Source organism: Fukomys damarensis, unplaced genomic scaffold (genome assembly GCF_012274545.1).
Source record: "Fukomys damarensis isolate Sample0158 unplaced genomic scaffold, DMR_v1.0_HiC HiC_scaffold_33, whole genome shotgun sequence".
In the NCBI taxonomy this organism is placed as follows: Eukaryota; Metazoa; Chordata; class Mammalia; order Rodentia; family Bathyergidae; genus Fukomys; species Fukomys damarensis.
This window is the reverse complement of record NW_022900945.1, coordinates 13588770-13614596: the sequence shown is the minus strand read 5'-3', so window position 1 is coordinate 13614596 and position 25827 is coordinate 13588770.

Here is a 25827-nt window from a genome sequence, read left to right as displayed (position 1 = left end):
AAAAAAAAAAAAAAAAAAGAAAAGAAAAAAAATTGATATTAGAGAATGACTGCCTGGAGGGTACAAACAAAAGCAACATCTTATTCTCTGTTTTAACAGTAAAGAGATTAGGTGAAAAAATAAACACCACAGCCTATGGAATGTACAGAAAATTTGTATAGATTGGCAATTGCTATTGTACAGTTTCAGCGGTGACTTTGTACAGCTACTCACCTCTTGATGGGACTTGGCCCAGCTGCACACCTTAATAAATTTGTATCAGAGTAAGCAATGCATTTTCAGAGAAAGATAATTTCTTAACGTACTCCGAAACTTGTGAGTTGCATTTCGAATGCAATCATATAAAATCTAATAGCTGTTTTTTTGCCTTTTTGTGATTTAATGCTCTTGCTGTTAAAAAGAGAGAAAAATACTACAACCAGAGAAATGATGCCCTATCCAATGAGGAATTTTTCAATGTGTAAAAATACACAAAAGAAAAACTCATGAATGATTCATTTCACTTGTGACCATTTCAGTGAAAACAACTCAAAGTCTACTAAGGCAAAGAATCTCAAAGAATGACACACACAAAAATATCATACTCCTTCATGTGAAAAGAGAATGTAGCCTTAACTAAATAAAACTCAACTAAAACAATTATGAAATATTATTAATTCTAATGTAATTTTAAACAAAACAACAACTATATTGTAGTGAGGAAGAAAAGCTGCTAACTAGTTCCTTTTTTTGCAAGTAAGTCTAGTAAATGTTTTGCAAAACCACTGAAAATTTCCCAATTTTTATAGTTTTAACTTTTCATTTCTTTCTCAGAAAGGTAAAATAAATGTGCAAATTTAAAACTATAGTGAAATACTTCATTATGCATATTGAGAGATCAAAGCATTAGTTTTCACACACACAAAAAAACAGATAATCATACAAATCATTTGTGTTTAACATCAGAATGTGATTACATATACATTTGTATAAACATTCTCAGCCCATATGATAAAAAATAAACTTGTTAAATAGTGAATGATTTAATAAACCAATATTTTACATGATACCAAGAGTTTGAGACCAAATATATATTTGCATATACGGTGAATGTTTAAATTTGAAAAAAATATATATTAAAAGACAGATTGTCTTTCTTCCCTCTCTAATATTTCCCCTTGCTTCTGACACACACTTATCCCATCCTTCCCGCCACCTTCCGGAGCAGTTCTGGCAGTGCTCTTTCGTGAGTGTCTTTAGGAGACACTATCAGAAATGTGGTGATGCTGCTGCTAAATGACATCCAACAGAAAGGCAGGCTTCTAAAAGCACAGCAGTGTGTTCTCAGCCACCTTACTCACCAGATCTGTCACCATGGGACTTCTAATTTTTCTCCCGAGTCAAAATGACCATGGAAGGTAAACTTTTGAGTCCACAGGGGACACTGAAGTAGCCCTGGTGGTGCAACTAAGGACACCAAAGAGGACTTTCAGGATGGCTTCAGTAAGCACTCTTGGAGTGAGTGGGAGGACTGCAAGGAAGATTTACGGCAACGTGTCATTCACTGTAGCAAATTTTTAAAATTTAAACATTCACCGTATTTTGATAACATCTCATACATACATATTATTATATATGTGGTTAACCATTCTATTATTTCATTAATTTATGCCACTAATGATTTTAAATACTCTACACAAATCCTCATCCACATGAAAATATTTCCAATAGAGTTCCTATGAGTCTAGCCTCTGCAGCCAATAGAATTAGCCTTATAGGAGAGATTTAATACAAACAATACAATCTAGATATATGCACGAAACAAGCTTTCTCACTAAAACAGGTATGTCTTCATACTGTCCTAAGCAAATATTCAAAGCCAAAACTATCACCTATGTGCAAACATTAGGGTGGTGGTTGCTGCTTTTTAATTTTAATTGTGCTTTAATTCAAGAGCTACAATAACAACCGGAAGTAGCATGAATAAGAGAATACATAGGATTGAGAAATAGGATACCTGGGTCTTTGTTCCATCTAAAGATAGCCTTTTCTGCTATTGCACAAATCATTTAGCCTCTCTAGATCTTGGATTCTTCACCCTTAAAAAAGTATTAAATAGGCCCATTATCTCTAAGAAATTGACTCATTCCTGGAGGAGAGTGTGTACACTTTCAGATAATGTCAGATTTGTCTGATTTCCCTGCTATAGCCAGCCTGGTCTACCCCACAAATAGCAATTCAGCCATCTGGAAGGTACAAAATAAACGTGCTTCTCATACATGACTTAGATCAGAGATACTCTTTCTTTTAAACTCCTGTATGCATAAGCATCACCTAGAGGATTTTCTTGAAAATGTCCCTGTCCTAGCATAGTGACCCTGATATGGTAGGAGAATAGCAAGGTTTAAATGTCTGTTAATTGCCACCTAAGAAGATTCTTATGCAGGTGATTCTCAGGCTATATTTTAGGAAACACCTTCCCACACCTGACGGAAAGCAGAATCACGTGGTGAGCCTCATCTGCAGTGTAAGCTGTTACCGTTTGTCCTTGGATTATGAGTATGATTCTAACTGAGCTGCTGGTAAAGTCCTGATTGTTTAGCAGGTGGTTTCACCTAGTTTCCCTGGAAGACAACATTAAGAAAAGAATTTGTGTACAAGGGATCTCAGGATGAATCAGAATGAAGGGAGGAAAGACATGCAGGTTAAAGCCAAGAAACCAAACATGGTGCAATTGCAGGTGCAAAGAACTCTGGCGTGTAAATTATATTACAGCTTATCTTGCATCCAGGTAAGACAGCTGGGCTTTTAAACTGTGGCATCAGGTCCTCATTGGCCTCCGATGTATTAGGCTCTAAGGCACCTTCCTCAATAGGACAAATGACTCCAACACCACAAGAGTAAGTAACTGTGACTCTGAAGATGACTCCAAACCCCAGCCCTTAGAAAAGAAGCATGCAGTGAACCCTAAGTGAACTCTCTCTCCAAGGATATTGAAATGATCTGATCAGGGATCCAATCAAATCCACTTATATCCTATTGTAGCGTCCCTTACTAACTCTTCCATAAGTACTTCAAACTTAGATATTTCTTAGCTATGACTCTCAGTCTGAGAACCTTGAAAGTAAAAATTAAGTAGCTAATTCACTTCCAGTTATAGTTTATAATTCTGTTTTGTTTCTTTTTCCTAATCCTAATGTTGTGCTTTCTCAGAGCTTTACTGCAGTGCATCTTCTTCTGGTTACAAGGGGAAAATACAAAGCTCAGAATGGAACATTACTTCTTGCCTTTGGTGAATGCTCATCAGTACTGAACTCTGGATACTACCAACTAGGTACACAGTGTCTTATGGACTTCTAGATTGACATTCATGCCATTTCTCATAGACTGTCCTAGGACAACTGCATGCTCAACTACAGCTCATGTAATTCAATTCAAACCAACCAAAGGTAACTGGAATCCACAGATGTAGCTAAAAACTAGACATGAGAATAATAAACCATTGTAAATGTATCATGGTTAATAAAGGTTAATTTAAGCGGCATTTTTACAACATTCAAATTTGTGTCATAAAATTCCTTATTCAGTTCATTTAGTCCAGTGAACTACTGTACAAAACATCCCAAACTCTGTTCTCTAAGTCCTATACCAATACGAAATTGGAGCTATATACTCAGGAGAGTAAAAAAAATAACTGACTATTCTTTAAAAACCAAAATTAAAAAGTACCTCACATGGCTGTAATCCCTACCATCAAGGCTATCGGGGCTATAGAATTAAACATGCATCCAGAAGTAGCAGCAAAAGTTTTTTTCAGTGGAAATACTGAAGATTTACTTTTTTTTTTTTTAATTTCGGCTTTGACTTTTATGGAAAGTGCTAAAGATTGTGCTAAGTTAAAGTGCTAGGAAGACATTTCTTACATTTGTACTATATTTCTAGTGATTAAGGATAAGTAGAGCTACCTCTGTGTATATTGATCTAGAATACACATCTGGAAGAACATTACAACTAGAAATACTGAAAATTGTTTTCCACACTGTGATAAATTTAGGGTACTTAGAGGTAGCTGCATTCTTTGTATATGTTTATCTGTATTTACAATATAATTATCTGACTTTCAGAAAAAAATAAAAATTTAAAAGTTTTAGTGTGTTTGCACAAGTATGTGTGTGCAAACATGTGTGTGTAGGTGAAAATGTCCTCAATATTAAACAATGCATAAACTCCACAAAAATGACTGTCAATCATCACCATGTGTATAACAGGGATTTAAATAGTAATTTTAAAAAGCATTTCAATGAAATCTGTAATTTTGAACATTTTTTCCCATACTTGACTAGATCATAGCTCAAAGTTAATTGGCTACTTTACTTATGGAGCAAACTAAAACATACTACTCTTAAAAAATAGTTTTTTTCACACCTCCAAGCATTTTATCAAGTACTGAGTTAGATAAAAACTAGGGTTCAAAACTGACACTTATATAGCCTAAATAGTGAGATAATACAGGTTTAAAATGGAAAAAAAAAATTATTCGAGAACTGTTGAAGTCCAGAATCATTTCATGAGAGCAGAAATTACGGTGGGGAAGTATTGTGACTGTGTTAATTTTGAAAAAAAAATAGATTATATAGCAAGAATCTTATAAGAGAAAACAATGTAACATAGACTGTGAAGTATGTTAGGTTTCTTTCAAGTGTATTTAGTAACTATTTTATGCTTAGAAATGTAGGCATTGTCTACTAAGTCATTTTGAGTAGAGCAATAGCATTCCTCTATACACTGTTACCTGACATGACTATCTTGCAAACTCTAGTTAATTGCCGAAGATGTCTTGCCATATGTGTAAGCCAACCAAGGTAAACTACAGGGATTAAATTTTTGTAATATTAATTACATTTAATTATTTTCTCTGCTCAAAGCAATAATAGTCATGAAATTGAACTTTCCCTTTTTTTTTTGGATAATACCAAAGTTTTGTGCAAAATAGCCCTGATACTTTAACATTAGTGAATCAATACTAATAATTTACAATGCTAAACATAGATTGAACTGCTATTAAATGCTGAACTAGGATACTAAATTTTGTGAGATGTACAAAAGACCGATTTAAAGGGTAAAATATCTAGCTGTCTGCATATTAATCTGTATATCTATACATACACAGGAAAGGAAAATTGATTATTTTAAATAGCAAAGATATGCAAGATCATGGTACATTAGAAACTGTGATTAGTTTTAGGCACTTTATTGGCTTTAAATAAAGAAAACATCCAAAGCTGAAGTCAATTCATATTATTTCACAATTTTGTTCATTTACTTGAGTATTCCAAGGTCATTCTTAAAGAATCAATGTTTGGACTAAAATTATTTTTTTAATTTCCTTCGAAACCAATCTTATTTTCACTTATGTCATCAAGTATCAACTTAAAAGAAGTCCACATGCTACTCTTATATTAGCTAAGAAATAGAATTTAAATTTAAATCAAAATCTGTGTTTTAACAGAATTTCTAATGATGAAAATGGGTTGTTGAAATGTGAAGTCCTTCATTATTTTTAAAGATTTATTCGATTTTCCAAAGAAATATATATTTTCAGATTATGTAAAATTAATATATCATTAAATCTATAAAATGATTATTTACTCAACCATTAATGGATATACCAAGTAAAACAGATAATTGGACAATAACAACAAAAGATTAAATCATAATCTAGAAAAATAAGTATAAATTTCATTTTGTTTTGTGTTTTTTGGGAGGGTTTCTTTGAAAATTTTACTTATATTTCAATGGTCTAAGATTTAGAACTCTTAGAATGAAAATGCATTGTATAATCATAGCTAATAAATTTGATGTCTATTAATGTTAGAGTTCGAGAATAGATATTCATGTCACATGCTAAATATCGGCACCAGCTCAGCTATAATTACTGAAGCCAAAAATTAATCACAAATGTGTTTTGGAAAGAAGCACAAAGTATTGATCCAACATAATTGCAAAAATAGTAAAGTATAGCATGTGTATAACAAGTAGCAAATGTACATATACATTTTCAAAAAAGCAAGATGATTTAATTGACAATCTGTTTAATGATTCAGCAGTGTCACGTGGCTTCCCCAAAAATGTTTATATTAGATAGTTTTAATCCACTTTGCAAATATGGGAATGCAATCTTTATATGGCGGTGCCAAACTTTTTGTCTTTTTCACCTCTTTTTGAAAGAAATTGTTTTCTTTGAGTTTTATTAAATTGTATTGGAATATAGAGTTCTCTGCTATATATGTATGGTAGATTGCAGTGACTAAATACTTGGCATTTCTTCCCGTGAGTGATGAAGACCCCTGCCCTTCCTTGGAACCTTCGCTAGCCCTTTAATTTGCTTTGATCACGAAAAGGAAACAGAAACGACACGGCGGAACTGAGGCTGCCTTGAGCTGTATGAAATCCTGCACTGGCACTCTCACAGCACTTCCTCTTGGAAAGCAGCTGCCTTGCCCGAGAGCCTCACTCCAAGGGCGGATCACAGATCTGGGGGAAGGAACTGAGGCCCTTGAGGTGATATTCAAAGCTGAGCGCCCAGCGGGATGCCAGCACCAACCAGCAAGCATAGGCATGAGCTCTGTGGGATACCCCAGCCTGGGCAGGCTTCCCATGACTGCAGCTCCCCCAGAAACCACATGGAGCGTAATAACTACCTCATTGATTCAAGGCAAACCACAAAATTCTGGCAGACAAAAACAGTTACTTCTTTAACAGTGGATTTGCATGGTTTCTTACATGGCAATAGATAATTGGATCAATCTTGAAGGATTAAAGACAACACAGAGTGTGTTTAGAGATGTGGCCTAAACCTCTTACCTCACCTCAACTCTATAAAATTATGTGTTCATCCAGCAGACTCAACTAGTTTCAGGTTCTACAGCAACCTTAGCAGAGGCTGAAAGACTGTCATAGCTCATACATTTTACACGGGCTTTGAAATGACTGTCATTGCTTTCAGCTTGGTGTCAAATACGGCATGTGTCCTCAACTTCCCACTGAACCCTGCTGCTTTAGCCATCTTTGTAGCACAGTCTTTGGATTAGTTTCTCCTCAGAGTTCTGCTATTCATTTGAAGCTTTAATTATATTCTGAATTCAGAACTGTGGTTGAGACTGGACAAACTGCCTATTTTTCAGGTGAGATTTCTGTGAGTTGACATTATTTCCTGTTTGCTTGGATGAAATAGTGGTCTAGTCCAAATGCATGAAGTTCATGACAGGAAAAGAGAGGAGAATTCAATCTCTGGGAATCCCTCTGATTCAGGAAAATATAAACAAGGAGACACCATCAAAGTAGAATAACATTTTGAGAGAGTAGGGTTCTTCAAGTCAAGGCATGAGACATTTGTGGCAAAGGGCAATCCACAGAGCCAAATATTCAGGAAGATAAAAGATGATGAAAAACTGAAAACAAAAGATGAATCAAATACTAAGACGAGAAGAGGAAAGTAGTAGAAAAAAATCAACATAAACAAATATTCCACAGCAACTAGTAGAGAAAGGAAAAGAACAATGCAAAAATGATGTTGGAGCTGCAAAGATCATTAACATAACAGCTACTCAGCAGAAGTCATTTACACAAGATCCAAAAATGCTTCTGAATGTAGAAGAATGAAATTTAGGTCAGTGATTTTCAACAGGAAGTATTATATTTAAGAAATTCACTATTGTAACTGCTAAAGCTATTGGCACTGCTAGAACAGAGAATACAGAGACTATTTACAAGTCACATCTGGGTAGTTTTCATTTATTTTCATCGAAACGTATAGCCAAATTCATCTTAAACATTTTGTTGTATAATCGTATATGATTTAAATATATATTAGAGAAATGTAAGATTAAAAGTTGATAACCATTTCCCTTGAAATTTTACTTCTTGACAAAAAATAGAAACTAATCATTTTGTCAGTACCTAACAATGGCTAGTGGTCTTAATATTTTGTGTCCAAACTTTTCATTTTACCTGATGGCATTAAGCATCAAAGTAAATAGAATATTTTGCTTATTTTGATACTTTAAGCAAAAATCGCCTCATTACCACAGAAGGACCATAAAGTTTCAAAGATTATAAACAATAGGCAATACCGCAGTATTTATTTAGATTTTCTTTTTTCCTGGAAGGAAGAACTATAGAATCTTCTTGTTTAAAAAGAAGGGAAGCACAAACCTGAGCAATACAAGACAACTGACCCTCAAACACAGTTGATGAAATTCCTCGTGGATTGTTATCAGACTCTTATTAAATGTGCTTCTCCTGCAGACTCATGTCTGCTAAGAGAATTTTAGTTGAATTCAGTGGGAGTAGCGTTTGCATTTCTCTTAATAAATGTTTGATCCCATGTTTGTGAATGGGGATTGCACACTCCCAAAGTATCTTAGGAGGTCAAGCAGGAGAATATAAGGAGAATGCAGCAAATCTTGGACTATTTGTTTAATTTAAATATATCCAAAAAATTAGAAAACTGTCTCAAAGAGAGTCCAGAAATTTTTCACATGTTTGTGATTAAAAACAAATTTTTTAAAAAGTCACTTAAAGCTAAAGGAGAAAGAAACCACTTACCAGCAGGGTACCCATGGATATAAATGCTTCATTAATTGGGAGAAAGAGGATAAAAAGTATTCCAAAACTATAACTTCGTGTTTCTGAATGCATTTTATTTAGTGGTTTTTTTTAATCAGTGATCTGCATAAAACTAAGGTGAGACTTTCCCAGTTGTAGCTTCAAAACACTTGTAGCTAGATAACTCATTCATTGAAGGCACAGGGCAGAAATGTGAGATATTGTGTTTTTCTGGTGTTATTGTTGTGTGAAGATAGAACAAAGACATTGTATGCTCATGTGGATAGCATGTCATCCATTACAAAGCAAAGATAATCCACCCATCCATCCATCCATCATCCATCCATCCATCCATCCATCCAACCATCCATTCATTCAGTCAAGAATTTTCTTACCCACAAGTCTGTGACCCATGCTAAGTGCTAATAATAGAGTAATTATAAACTTCCACAGCCACAAAGGACACTCTTTTGAGGGAGTTACTCCCTTGCCTCAGACGTAGGAATGAAAAAGAATGAACCAACTAAGGAAAGAGGGTTAAGAATGTCACACAGTACACAGAAACAATGGTATGCACAAAAGCCAGAATGTGGGGAGAACTCAGGGATTCAGGGACTGCAAGTGGCGTCTTGTGTTTCTACCACACCAGCGTTTGGGGCAGGGATCGAAGGTATGACCAGATACGGAGAGTAGAAGCAGGCTAGTCAATGAGAGATTGCATGCGCTATTAAATGAGATGACAGCGTTTGAAACATAAAACTGTGTGTATTCCTTGTCAAGAACTTTAGGTTTCTGAATAGTAAGTTATATTTTTTTAAAAAGTCTTTACACAAACTGGTTGAAAACACAAACAATGACACAAAATTTATTTTTTATGTCTACACAGAAATGTGTGAAGTAGAAATGTTAACAATATCATCGTTCAACAAGGACACTTTACAACACCATACCTTTAATGCAACAGCTGTCTTGAGGTCAATGTTACCTATCATCCTATTATTTCATACTCATAATTAAAATATTGAAAGGCTAAAACTTATTAATAATAAAATCAGGTTATCCAGAGCAAGTATTTTCAAGGAAGATTGAAAGACATATTTGTTGAAAGAATAAAAATCTTACAATAGATCTGAGAGAATTCCAGACGTGTGCATATGCAGGGGGAGCCTTCATGTACAAATGTCAGAATGAACTGCACTATTAACCCCCTCTGAGAAAGCATTTGTTGGTGACGGCTATGAAAATTTTTAAAAATTGTGCCTATCATGTAATCTATATTATAAATTGGCAACACAGCGTTTCCTGTTTAGCAATGAAATCAACACAAGGTTCAAATCCTCTATCATCTATTTTTGAAGGAAAAAATAGTAAAAATAATATTAGGAGAAACTTTTTTTAACTCACTGAGATGATTTAGGAACAATTCTAATCTAAGCAGTAATGGGATAAAATATTGTAATAGCTGTTAGTGCATTAAGTTGATGGAACGAAGGCAGTCAGTATGCTGATAATACTAAAAGAAAAGAATAAAATAATAATATCCTAATGATAACAGAATGAATTCTTTAAGGCATAAAAGGTTTAACTTCTGGTGCGCTAATCACTAATGGAAGCAATGATAATTTCCCACTCTAACGAAATATGCCATAAATATCACTTGATAAGCCTCAGACTACATTTTAACTTTAAGAGGTAGATTTTTCCCAAAGATACTCAGCCACATAACGCTATGTATCTCTTCAGATCAGCTGGTGCACATGTGCCATGGAAGATATTATAAGATTTGTAGCCAGAGCAGTTGTACTCTGAAGATAAGAATCCTGCTTTCAAAGTTAGCAGACTGATTCTAATGTTCTTCAGTTTATTCGTTTCTCAAAAGTTGTAAATATTTTTCTCTTGTGGAGTAGGCTGACACTGGTTTTATAGATTTTGTAATCATTACCTGTGACATAATCCAAATCTCAGTGTCGTATTACAAGTTTTCCACTTTCTAATCATGGTTATTTTGATTAGTTGCAACTTGAGCACAATCTTTGGATGGTCCTTTTCTGTAGATATTCTTAATAATATTAGGTAAGGCCGGTAGGCATTCTCTTTTGGGTTTTGCTACTTATAGTTCATTTTTTTTTCCTAATCTTTTTATTCACTGCATCACGATCATGCAAAGACAAGGGAAATAACAGTTTTCTGTTGTGACACAAAGACAAACTACTTTCAGTTTAAATATACTCCTGGCTAGAAAAACGCAATAAACCATGGTATCTATGGAAATACATTAAACATTGCTTGAAGTTAAACTGAGGAATTATACATGGACACAAACAACATTGCTACAAGGGATTGGATGTTTTTCCCTTTGGGAACAATAAGGGACTTCAAAATTTTCCAGACAGAATCTCTGAGGTTGGAAATCACATTTAATTTCATTAAATCTATTGAAGCTTACAGAAATCCAGAATCAATGGAAAATGAAAGTCAATCTATATATGAAGCTTGAGCGGAGAGTATATTAGGAAAAGCAAAGTGTTGTGACTCTCAAGATTTTATAACAAAATACCTGAAATCCAAATATGACTATGAAGAGAAGCGATTATTGACATCAATTACCTTGTGCATCCAACACCACTCTCCCGTCCATAATATCGGAGTATTTTTCATTATGTAATCATCAAATTCACTACCACTATCACCTGGATTTTTCTATATCAGTGGCACAAAGAAGAAAAAGAGCAATTTATTTTTCACAGTAATTGCAATGAATGATATAACTATTTACAGAAAAATTGTCAAGGCATCTCGGACCATAAGAAGAAGAAGATTGCTAAGACAAATAAACAACTATATTGGCAAATGCACATGTATATTGCTATGAAAATCCTGATTCAAAAACCAAATTGCCACAATCAGCATCTTAAGAGCTATGAAAAATACTATGAAAGAATTTATATATCTATTGTTAATTATTCTATTAAAAAAGAAAAGAAAGGAGAAGGAAAGAAAGAAACTGAGCCCCATGTCTCAGAGCTATAATCGCAGCACACTAGGAGGCTGAGGCAGGAGGATCACAAGTGTCAGCTCACCCTGAACCACTGAGAGACTTGGTGAGATCCTCTGCAAAAACAAGACAAACATAATCCAACAGGAAGGAAGGAATGGAAAGAGGGAGAGAGGGAGGAAGCAAGGGGAAAGAAAGAAAGAAAAGAAAAAGAGAAAGAGAGAGAAGGAGAGAGAGAGGAGGGAGAGAGAGAGAGAAAGGGAAAAAGAATAGAAAGAAAAAGAAAGTTAGACAGACAGCCTTCTATTCTAATAGGAGATGCTGTCCTTGAGGTGTGACGGCCAGTTGTACGTGTGTGTTTGGCCAGGATCCTGTACTCAGTCATTCAAACAGTGGCGCAGATGCTTCTGTGAAGAGATCTTGTAGATGTTCCTAAAGCCTACAATCAGTTTAAAGACTGCCATGTAATAACATGAGTAAGCAGCCTCCCATCCGTTAAAGGTCCTAAGAACAAAAATGGCTTTTGCAGAAAGAGACTCAGTTCTCAAGGCTAAAGCTGCAAAAGAAACTGAAAGTGTAAATAAGGACTAAAAGGTATAATAGACATTGTGAAATAGGAAGAAAAGGGACAACAGGGAAGGGGAAACGGGAGGGGAGGGGAAAGGAAAGAAGGGAATGCAATTAATGTGAGAAAATGAAACCACTGAAATAAAGTCTTTGTAGATAGGGAGGGACGGAGGGGTTGAAGGGAAGGCAGGGGGATGGGGAAAACATAAGAACCAAGATGGATCATGCAAAGGCGCAAATTTCCAAGGATGAATGTCATTATACTGTGTACCTTAAATGTACCAATAAGATTAATGTTTAAATACACACACACACACACACACACACACACACACACACACCTACATATTTAAAAGTTTTTTGAAAACTGAAGCAGGAAGAGCTACCTGCCAGCCTGGCCTACAAATGTCATAGCTGTGATTCCCTAATTCCTCACATTACATGAGCCATTCATAATATACACAAATAAATGGAATATATAATCTATGCCATGTATATATAGCTGCATAAATAGATAAAACTGATTTTGAACCCAACTAGCACCATACGGAAAGGACCCCTCAGTGCTCTCCTGCTGGGCAGAAATACTTTCTGGTGTCAGGATCCGATGAAGATCTGTTCTGAATTTTTCTTTATTTTGCTTTGTGTTTGAGACAGAGTCTCACTGCGTAGTTGAGACTGACCTGGAACTCACTGTGTAGCCCAGACTGGTCTCAAACTCACAGCGATCCTCCTGCCTCAGCCTCCCAAGTGCTGGGATCACAGGTGTGTGCCGCCATGCCCAGTTTAGAATTTTTATTAAAAAGAGGAAATTCTGCCAGCCAATAATAAACAGCTCTTTCCACATGAAAACGTCCTACTTTTCACAGTTGTAGTTTTACTAATCAATCGATTTGCTTTTTCCTTTTTAATATGTCTGCAAGATGTTTACATAACTACCTGGCAACACTTTTGTCTATTGCACATTTTCACAAAGCGTGCTGAAATTCAGCTGTGCTCTTGGCCTTCCCAGGTTCTATACAGAGATTAAGAAAATGGAGTTGAAGTTGCTCACCCTTCTCTCCACTCTCTCCAGTATGGCAGGAACAAAAATAATTGCCCTAATTTGATGCCATCCAAGCAGAATGATCCGATCGTGCCTATACTCATAGAGTGCTTAGCAACTGACATAAATGCATAGCACGTTATGTAAGAAAAATGCCTTTGCAAAAATATGAAGGGTGCATTTCTACAAGTGCATACTTTAAAATGAATAGCACATGAAGGTATCACACCCTAGCAAGTCTTTAAAGAGCAAGAAACAAAAGAAAGTTGTGTTCTCATCACTGTGTCTCCTCGTGTAATTGCACAGCTTGGACTGGACACTGCCAATGAAGAAAGGTTTACTCAAAAGAAGAAGTTGGTATAAATTGCAATAAACAGTAACACTTTAAAATAATTACCTAATCAATATTAATTCCTCTGGTATCCATTTAACAGCATCAATCACAGTGAACTCATTCAACATTAATGTGAATGTCACAAGTAATTCAATGGGTTTCCACTGTAATTCAACATTAATTACCTTAACTGAGCCATTATTTTCAAGTGTTATCCAGTAAATGTGCAAATAAAAGCAATAAAATATGCATCAAAGAATTAAAATGCAGTGACACACCCTATATCTCCATTTAATAAATTTTGCAATTCATATGAAATACTTCCTGGACAGGTCAAATCTATTATTAGAATCTACGCATGCATACATCCCCACAAAATGATTACATCTCATTTACCCCTATTTTTCAGCTAGAGTGGAAGTCTTGTAAAGAGGATTGTCAAATAGCCCAATATGCCGCTTACATTCCAACTTTACAGTATTTTAGCTATTAATTACCTATCTGAAAAGAAAGATATACGATATTTTCCCACACAATATGGCTTGGGTCAACTATGCTCTCTAGTATTATGCGAGTCTGTCAAACACTTTTATTTCACTCATCTCTCTTACAATCAAATTATCAACTTTTGTAAGCAGAGTTTATGTAGGCAATCAATTAAGACATCTTCTCTTCATTTTTAATTTTATCCTTCCAACATGTTGAATGATGAAAGTGGGGATAGAGAGAGAAAGAAAGAGGAAAGCAGGAAGGAAGAGAAGAAGGAAGGAACCAGTGGAGGAAGGATGGCAGGGAGGAAGGGAAGAAAAGGGGAAGGGAGCAGTGGGCTCATTACCTGGAAGTGCGACGTGTGGATCAGTGTGCCCTCCATGCCAGAATGAGCGTCCGTTCCAAATAAGATACGACCGGTCATGAACTAACTGTATGTGCGCTAGTCAAGTCTGAAGAGCTTCTTGAAACTCCTCTGAATTTTAGTTTGTGGTCTAGGACCTTAAGATTTCCTTATCTTCATTTCAAGATCAATTGTTCTGAGGCATATCACAAAATGCAAATTCTATATTGAACAATTTACATTTGGATTTCATATATATGCACTCAAGGGAACAAGTTTTATTCAAGTTTGCATATCCCATAGCATCAAGTAGAGTGTTTTTCACAACAATCATTTACTGGAGGGGAAAAAAAGAAAGAAAGAAAAATAGCACGTTGTGCACTGCCTCATTGTAAGTGCTAAATGAACCTATTGCCTAGCAAGGCCATTGCTCACATGTACTTATACAGCACATACGATGGCATGCTATGCACAAGATGACCTCTTTTAATTCTTTGAAACTATACTTTTCAAAAATGAAATGTTACATGAGGCCTCAATATATAAAATAAATACAAATAATACTCTTGACTCCAACTGGGTCCATGGAATCTGGAACTCTGCAACCAGACCTTCCCTTAATAATTATGACAGCTTATAAAAAACCCCCCAAAACAGTGAGGGATTTAAGAGCAACTGGAAAAACAGATGGCAAGGATATTAGATCAAATCTGAGTGAACACTAAGCTCCATAATTTACTCATTGTTGATTATTGGATGTGCATGCAACTTAACTCTTCTGAGCACCAATTTGTTTGCCTGTGTACAGGAGACTAAATTTTCTTACCAGTAAGTGTTTTCAGGCTCAGAATAATAGAGATAAGTAATGTTGTTATTTTGCATTGTTAGTATTTGTTGCTCACTCATGCAAATTTTGTTAATATTATTCCAAGTACAACTCCAAGTGTTGCGGACAAAGCAGAAAAGGGAAGCGGACCCTGATCACAGTGTTACACACTTTCAGATCGTTGTAAGTAATGACATTAGAGTAAAGAAGAAGCATTGTTTTTGTCTGTCTAATGTTTAGGTAAAGCACACAGGGACAGTAAAAAGCAAGGAAGAGAACCATATGGATGTAAGAGAGACTGTTCTTGGTAATGGAAATGGTGACAATTAAGGTCCTGAAATATGAATACTCTTGATGCATTGGAGAAACACTGGGGATGTCAGTGTGATTAGAAAGGATTGAGGGACAGAAACAGAGGTCATCATATTTTGGGGACACATTAATCCTATAAAATTCTGTCTAGAACTTTGTTCTCGATTCCACGTTCGATGAGAAAGTTGGATGACGTTAAGTAGAGACTCAAGCCTATTCGAGTAACAAATTGAAAACCTCTGTGACTACTTTATGGGAAGGAGAACGAAGGAAGAGGGTGAGGGGAAGAGATCCGTTCTTTGCTGAGAATGACAGTGTTTTGGATTTGGGAACTAATGACGGACCTCTGGGTCTGTGCGGTTGGACATAAGATCTGTACATGTGTGCATCCTTCCGTATCACACAAGAGATTCTGTCTCAAGACACAGAGAACAAGCACAGCTTCGACTAAAACAAAGTTCTATTTGGACTCATGTTTTTCGTGTGTTTTGTTTGTTTGGTACCGGGGATCGAACTCGGGTCCTTGCGCTTGTGAGATGGGTGGTGGAACCACGGAGCTAAATCCCGGCCCTGTATTCATGATTGTGCTGACGATTCAAAGCTCTAGAAAATGCTTCACTCTTCCGTTTTCATCCTATGGCGTTGCATTCCCATTGGCTTCCTTCCTCACGCATGCGTACTTCTACCTCAGTATCAGAGGAACAACAGAATCGTCCAACTACTCTGGCTTATGTGTAAAGTGCTCCGCTTTGCCCTCAGGGTGAGAGAGCATCTAACGAGAGAGGTGGAAATGCTTTGCTACTGTCAAGGTATTGACAGATGTCAGGTGCAACCAACATAAGAGATCGATTATATTGTATTATGCTTTACACTTACATAAATGTAACGTGTGATCTTGCAGCCCTCTTGCCTCCTACTAACTCCTTTTCCCACTTTTTCTGGTGTATTGTTTCTTTTTCAATATATGGCTGTATTTAAAAGAGAATGCTATCTGAGCTGTAATGTGCGTCTTCCTCAAGAGCACGTATTGAGCGGCAGGTTGTCGATGCATCTGCCGAGGGAGACCTCTCCAAATCCAGAATACCGACGACGTTGCAACGTGACCGTGACATAACATCCCAGATGGGGCAGTGTTATCGTCCTCGCGCATGTAAGTCTGTTGGAAAATATGTGTCTCCGTTGTGTTTTGTAGCTTGCCAAAGGAACAGCAGCTAGACTCTGAGGGTAGTGCCAGGCAACTGACTTTTACAATTATTGCCTTTGCATTTCCTACGGCTTTGTTCGATTTCTACCACCTTGCGTGGCGTCATTCTAGCTGGTTTTGTCCCCATCAAACGTCCCAGTGGGGTGCATAGTCCATGTTGACGTGACTCCCAAACCTCCATTCAGAAGATAATGATATTTGAACTATGTATCAAACGCTGGTATGAGATGTTTATTTATTTTTTGAGCGATCTCAATTTTTCAAGTGCGATTGATAGATATTGAAAAATGTATGAAACATTAGCTAAGGCTGAGTAATGTTACAAATTTTTTTCTTGTTTTTTTTCAGTATAAACATGCATAATTAAGATGGATCAGTAAGCAAGTTCGACTACGTGATTTTTGAAAATTGGCAAAATTTTCTGTAATAACATAGTTGCAATGGAATTTCTCTTTCTAGAGTAATACTTTTAATGCTATTTTCTTAATTTGCACCTGGTTTTGCTTTCTTTATAGAAAAGAGAGTATTCAAACTCTCAAAGAAGTATCTACAACATATTTATATTGATTTATGACAGTAAAATTGTTTTATAGTTTCCACCCTATACAGGTCTCACACATGAAACATTTACTTGTGCTTTTAGTACACACTCAGAGTCTTTACAAACTTCACCTAAATCAGTTTAGAACATTTTCTTCAACTCAGAAAGAACGTCCACCCTCTAACAATTACTACCCTACTTTTCCCAACATTAAGCAAACATGAATCAACTTTCTACCTGTATTATTTAACTCCCTTGGACATTTTTAGAAGTGAAATCATACAGCATGTAATATTTTATGATTGCTCTTTTTCACCAAGCATACAACTTCAAGACTCGACCATGTTAAATGATCTGCGTTGACTCAGAAATGCTGCACAATTTCCATTTTTAATGATACTCTGTTACTTGGCTATATTATATTGTATTAATTAATTGATGGGCAACTGAGCTTTGACTGCTCTTTTGTTATTATTTTGTTGTGATAATACACGTTGATATTAACATTTATGTCCATGTTTTTATGAGGATGTACATTTTCATTCCTTTGGAGTATGCATTTAGAAACAGAACTGCTATGTCATAGAGTAAATCTATCTTTAACTCTTTGAAAAATTCTACGTTGTTTTGCAAAATGGCCACATCATTTTGCCTGCCTACTACAGTGTGTGAAAAATCAGAATTTTTCCACAGTTGAATCAACACTTGCTAGTTTCTATCCTTTTACTATTAGCCACATTAATGAGGGTGATATATTACCTCATTATGGTTTGGATTCGCATTTCTTTGTTGGCTAATAATTTTAAGCATCTTTTCATGCACTTACTTGCCATTTGTACATCTTTTTTTTGGAAAATACCTATTCATGTGCTTTCCACTTAAAAATTATACAATCTTTATGTAGTCTAGATTCAAACAATTTATCAGATATTTTATTTGAAATATTTTTCTCCCCTTTGGAAATTGCGTTCTCTTTCTCAACAGTGTTTTTCTAAGCAGAAAACAATTGTAATTTTCATAGGCTCCAATTTATCTGTTTGTCCATGTATTATATTGTTGCTCTTTGTATAATATCTAAGCAATTATTACCTAATCCAAGTTCTGAAGAATTGAGTCTGTTTTTATATAAGAGCTTCACAGTTTTCACTCTTACATTTAGTTTTTTGATACATTTTGAAGTTTGTGTGTATTATGAAGAAATTCTGTGACTTCATTCTCTTCCATGTATACTGATCATTAGTGAAAATACTATTATTTCCCAAGAAATTTCAACTTGTATAAAAACACCTTTCATTAATATAAAGATGTGTAGATATTTAACACCAAATTGTTGTTATCCCCATTTTGTTCAACAAACACTAGATAATGGCCCATTTTACCTGTTTTTTGTTTGTTTGTTTGTTTTTTGAGACAAGAGTCTCACTATGCAGTTCAGGCTGGCCTTGAACTCATGGCAATCCTCCTGCCTCAGCTTCCTGACCGCTGGGAATACAATGTGTACCACCATGCCTGGCTTTTGTGTTCGATTTCTGCTAGCAGTTACAAGGGTCCATCTACCCAGGGTGATTACAGCTTAATTAGTTCTTATACCAATTATTGAGCTTAAATAAGATAAAATTTTCTAGATCATACATTATTATCCATTGTTGATATTATTGATATCAACCCTTTGCTTCTATAATCTTTTGCTTCTTTCTTCTCTCTCTGTCTCTCTCTCTCCCCACCCCCGCCCATAAATTTGGACTATTCTAGGTATTAGAATCAAAATCACTACTCTCACTTAAAATCCTACACTTTCATGACTTTAGTTTTCTTCCAAACAATTTTAGGAAATTGACTTAATCCAAATGTGAATGCCAAGCTATTTTTATTATTTTGGTGATTTATTCTTTCCATTATGTTTTCTTAAATGCCTTCTTTCTTATTTCTTGCCAAGTAAATTTTACTAATGATTAGACAAAAATATCTTCTACTCACCATTTCCTCCTAAAAGCACTTGGTGATCATAGAAGCTACTCTATCAAGCACAGTTAATATTTAGTAACATTGGAAACAATACTGGAACAAACCTTTACCATATTTTATTATATTGGACTCCATATCAGCTATAATTGAAATCAGAACCACAAGGTTGAACTTGCAACAGGCATATTTTATTGTTTTTCAAATCATTTTCTGTCACTCCAGGCACTCGGGGCTCTATGGAAATAGTAGCAATAACATTGAGAAGGGTGGAGAACAACAATCCCAGGACATTTTTGCCAACTGCTGTCTGCACTGATAATTGCATATTTAAATTCCCATCTTCAACTCTCACAGACTGCTTCGGTCAATGCCTGCAGTTGTTATGGAAGCATCTTTGTGATTTCCTGGGAACGATAAAAGTCTTTGCCTTGATCAGCAGCTGTTGGTCAAATGGTACACCTACCTCTAACAGCACCTCACAGGGATGTAGAAGCAATCCTCACCGGAGATCTAAAATGTTAAATCAATTTCTGCTTTGAAATCTAAACCAAAGTAATTGATGTTTGATGTTGCTGTTAAGAATTTTTAGTATTTTTCTAAAGCCCCTAGGAATTCTCTGAAAAAGTCACTAAGAATATAAGTGCAATTCATTACCTGCATTGTATGAAATCAAATTCTCCCCATTCGTTTGGCTTAAAGAGAAAGATCTCTCATTAATGATGTTCTCTTTCTTCATTTCTGAGCATGTCTGTGGCAGGAGAAGAAATTTTCCCATATCACTGAGCAGTTTTTACTCAACCCAAAGAGAGAGAACCCATGAAAACATTCTCAGATATACTACTATTGTACTGGAATTTTTGAAATCTATTAAGCAAGTTCAAAATGGACACTTTCCAGAAACATGCAAACAAACAAAACATACGTACTCCTTCTGTAGCCTTCTATTGGAACATCAGAAGAACTACATAGATACAGCGAGAGCTGTACCCCAGCTATTCTCCCTCATATATTCTTACTCTTGAATCAAAATAAAAAGCAAGGCAGGCATGTGTAAAGGTGGCTCTGGCATTTTAAAAATGGCCTTCGGCAAATAAGCAAATTATAGCTTTCTTGAACTGATTTTATTGTGGATTAAAAACCACTTCTTGCATCTTATATAGCTACAGTCAGAGATTCGAGTTTCCTTTCATTCAATCATGTACTTGAAGAGACCACGCTAGTGATATATGAGTGTACAGCATACACACTGAGCTTCAAGCTAGGGTTATGAGAATGGCAAAAGTTTTGAATTCAGTGACAAGCCGCAACACTTGGAGTACCTATTGCCTTGCAAAATAACATCATAAGTCTCTCCACATCTGAAAAATAGATGCTATAACAATGCATGTTTCTTAAGATATCTGTGACTCTTAAATGAGTTAATGCAGGTAAAACACATACTATCATGCTTAGGGTAACTTTTAGTTCACAACAAATCAGTAACTTTAATTATGGATATTAATGATGTATGGAAAAGCTCATAGCAAAATTCAGATGTTTTAAGATTAAATAAGGTATCGAGTAAGCTTCCTGGTACACTGAGTAATAATCCACTAACTTTCTCCTCACATTCTGCATGAGTTTCCGTAAGAACTGTGAGACCTCTGTGTGTCTGTGCAAAACGAAAATGTGTGTTATTCTTCTATACCATTTGAAAGTTTAAAAGGAAAAGATCAAATATGTGCTTCATGCAAATGAAATGTTTTCATTTCTAGGTAGTTAATTAGTTTTACACTAGACTGTTGTAGCCTTCAAGAGCCTTCGCATGCGAAAGATATGATTGGGCGCTTACAGAGATTCAGAGAATGGATGATTGATTGGCTTCCTTAAAACAGATTTAAATTGTAACTAGCTTCTGCAAGTCAGGCTCATATAACTGATTGAATAATTAAATGCCATGTTCTCATTCCCTGTTCTACCCATGCGTTTTTCCTCAGGCAGTGAATGTGAATGTTGAAGAATTTGAAAGTCTAGATTCGGTAGTACTGAAAGTTGGTAAAAGAATGCGTTGTATGTCATGCCAAAACAAACCTAAGAGTATTTGCAGTTCTTGTAACTGCAAGTTTAGCCAGATACGTGACCCTTCCTGAACTCCTCAACTGTCACACATATTTCTGGAGGACACAGGCAACTTTTTTTCCGCTGTCGTTGTCTTAGGAGTCATTGGAATATTTTAGAATAATAGAATTCTTAAACCAGGTATTTAGATCTTATAGTTCCATCCTTTCATTGTAGTAATGAGGAAATTGAAATCCTAAGAAGATAGTGAGTCACTAGCTTTGCATAAATATTTGATCCAAAGAACATTTGTTAAGTTTAAAAAGGGTGGTATTATTAAGATAAAAATCTCTATGCATAACTGAGGTACGTGTGCAGTCTTTCTAAGGTATGCTTATTAAAGTTATAGGCACAATTATAAATCTCAAAAGAATATACAAATGTAAAGTACATTATATATTATACAGCATATTTTTGCTGACATATATATGTGATTATATCTGTCTTTACATACATATACTCTTTCTGCATTTAAAGTACGTGGTCTACACTGCTCGGGCACAGGCTTTGGATCTGGCTCTAATGAGTAGGTGTTAGACAATGTAGAATTCCCTAGTTTGTAGAGGTTTTTCCTGTGGAGTCAGGCATTTTTTCATTTGTATATAAGGGCTAAAACTTACTTCGTCTCAAATCTTCTTAATAACAAGAGGATGCAGTAGTCATAAAGTTTATTCACATATATCAAGATCTCTGATGCTTTTATCATGTTCTATAAGTATAAGGGAATCCACACTTAAGAAACAAACAAGAAATTTAAAAAACACCTCGTTCTATTCCTCAACCTACATGACCAGGTAAAGCCTGTCAAGCATAAGCACCATGGTATTCTCTCCTTCATCCTCACCCTTTTTATGCATCTCTAAGCATCCCTTCAACAACCACCAACTAGCCTAACATTTTCCAGTTTTTAAGTAAAAGAGTTCTGTCATACATAATGGATGAAAAGGAATACATAGGAAAAGGGAGTGTCCATTAGCAATGTCTGCATCTTGGCAGAGTGATCAAAATGATGTCATATGGATAATGAATAAGATGCCTAAAATACCTGCCCACATAGAATGTAATCACAAATACATTGTGAGTTATTTCTAGTTGCCTCTGTAAAGAAGGGTTTAAGTAATTGAGATACCCTTGCCTATTGCAAAATATCCCCATTGCCGTGAAACTACTGAACATAATACTGATAAATTAAAAGCCATGCTTGTTTGGATGAAATAGAAAGCATAGCCCAAGTGAAAAAAAATACAAGGTATATAACAGTACAGACTAACAATAAAACAGGGAACCCTGAACTACATGGCAATTCCTTTTAGCAGTAACAGGTATGGATATACAATTAGAAGAACTGAATTAAAAACTCACCTTCATCACTTACTAACTGTGCAGCCTTAGAGAAACCATTACATTCTAAAAAATAAAAAAGTAAACATGACTGTAACACACATTTTGAATAAGACACTGAATAGATTGTCATAACACTGTAAGAAGGTATTTTGAGACAGAACAATACTGAAATATTGCAAAGCAAACAGCGGTCTCATGGGGAGTTTAATATGACTTCATGAAGTAGACAAGGAAAGACTAATAGGTGTCTTCCATCCAGGAAACAGAACATTCATGGCAATAGAACAACAGACAAGAGAGAAGATGAGAAGGAATGGTCATGCTGTGAAAGGGATGTAAGAAGATCAGTGCACTAGGAGGCTATTTCTGGAAAAATATGGGCTCACAGCACTGACTTTGCCTGATTTCTTTAGTCTTTGGAATTGTGTAACACTTTGCTCATAGTAAAAGTCCATTCATAGAGAAACTACATGGTCCATGTGTATTTCGGGAATGCAGCCCTCACTGTGGTATAAAGAAGAACTTGGCACTGGGGTGTTTGTTAGGTGGACAGCCTGTAAAATAATGTGAGGTGAGGCAACAGCATCGCTCAAGACTGGCACTGCGTGATTAGACAGCAGAAGAAAAATTCCAAAAATAATTGTGAGCCGGAATCAACAAATCTGATAATCACTTACAAGTTGGGGATAATAGGTAAGAGAAAAAATAACCTCAACTTCCTCCCCGCCCCCTTCTTTCTGTAGCACTGGGAATTGAACCCAGGGCTTTCACACTGAACTACATCCCCAGCCCATTTTATTTTATTTCATGTATGTATTTTTTAAAATTTTAAGACACACGAAGTCACTAACTTGCCCAGGTAGAGTACTAGAGTAGGACTTGTAATCCTTCTTTTTCAGTCATCCAGAGCGCTGCAATTATGAATCAGCATGTCTGACTAAATGACATCGTGTTAACTTGGGATACAGACTAAATGATGGTAAGGTATTTTTTTAAGGAGTAAAACTATTTCTTGGTCATATGAAAAAATGATCAAATCTATTTGAGGTTACTGATCTAAGTTTTTATTGATTGATCGTAAGCATCAGATAGAGTTCTCACATAGATTGGGAAGTATAATGTTGAATTTAAGAAAATGGTCAGTGTTGGGTACAAAGTTTTAGAAGCCATCAGCCATAAATACCAGATGAAACTATGAAATCTGGACTTTCCCAGGAATATTGAACAGAGCAAAAATTTAAGTATGGTGGATTCAAGTTAATACAATCATTTAAGTTTGAAGAGGCTAAGGAAGGTGAATACTAATTAGGGTTACTTAGAATAATCCAAGAGGTAAGAAGCTATCAGGAGCTAGTAATGGGAAAATGTTCCGAGAGGAGAGACATTTCCAGGGGTAGAGAGTGTTCAATGGAACAAGGCAGTGGAGATTAAGTCATTTGAAGACCCTGAGGCACTCATTCGAGAGAAAAATACCTAGCAAGATAGTAGGGGAGAAGCAAAAGTTCATCCGACTAGAAATGTGTAATTCTAATTTAAATCAGCTTAATGGTTCTGTAAATGCTACAAAGAGACATATTAAACATTTTCTCAGTGAGGATGGCAATGTACTAGGCCTGAAATCCCAAGTAGTCAGTCAAATGTTTTAGAATCATTCTTAACCTCTTCTTTTCCACATCCTTCTCACACTGGAGAGGTAACAAATTACTAAAGTCTACCTTAGTCACACGCTCAGTTTTTGTTTTTTTTTTTAAGAAATGATTCCTAGCCATTAGTTTTCAATATGTCTGCTGTTGCTTAGCAATAGTGTTGGAATATTTAGCCTTTCAGTGATGTAAATAAAAGGCAATAAAATGTTACTCATAAACTAGCCACTTTTATAAGATCCTGTTTTCATGAAGGGCTCAACTATTAGCGCTTGACTTTCTAATGGAAGTATATTTGCCATTTTGACAGAATAGAGATTTGGTAATCAAAAAATAATAATAATAAGTATTCCAGATATTTGTGCATAATTGAACTTAGACATTTGCTCCAGAAAAACTGTAGTCAGAGTGTGAGTACCACAATGTAAAGAAAACCTGTCATTTCTTGTCACTTACTGTTAAATGTCTGGACGTATTATCTCTTCACGTGTATATTCACTGCTGCATAATTATTGGAAACATATGTGAAATAATTCCACGTAGCATCATTCCAAAATCCAACTTGCTTAAATTGTATCTCACACTGAAGATATTTGATTCCACAGGCAAATTGGATCAGAATACAGAAATTCAATTACGCAGTGTACATTTTGAAGGCATCTGTGTGTAATGCATTTTTATTTCAGGGCTTTGTTTTCTCTTTATCAAAAATAATATAATAATTCAAAATAGTAGTTCTTTTTGATGATACTCACAAAATACCCTCAACCCCTCTGATGTCTCTGGGAAAGCACCACCAAGGTGCACTGGAAACCCAACTCTGCTGGTTTGCTTGTGGTTTTGAGGGAAGCTTTGAGGTTCTAACTTTGATCTCTCCCCTCACATACTGCAGTTTTCTCCTGACTCCGCCAGTCCAGACAGAATTTCTACCTCGATAGCCCAGGCCATCTTAAACATCCCCCTGACATCAGCGTCACGCAGTGGTAAAAGTCCCGCTCTTCACGGAGGTGTGTTTACTCTCCAGTTTCTGTGTTCTTTGTTCATTGAGTCTCAAAAATGGCTTCTTTCAAATCTCCAACCCAGGAATCTCTGCTCAGCCATTTATTTCTCATGTCTCCTGCTTTGACTGAAGTGCTATGGCTCCATTTTTGTTTTTTCAACTCTTTAAGCTCCTCTTTACTGAGGAAACTAGACTTTCTCTTTGATCTTTCAAGGATTTTGTAACATCATTTGACCACAGGGCGAACGCTAAAGTGACTTCAAATTCTTGCAGATCTTTCACGCATCCCTTTTTCTGCCCGTCCTTCAAGATATTCTACACCTCAGGGCGATTTTTTTTAGCCATTTAACCCATTGCTGTCAATTTTGATATTAAAAATTAATCTTTCAGCCAGGGATTTACCTCAGTGTTTCTGTCTCCTGCCTTGCAAGTGCAAGGACCACAGTTCAATACCCACTACCCAAAAATTAATAATAATAATAACAACTTGTCATCAGTCACTTAATATAATGTGCTGCTACAACTCAGGATATTTT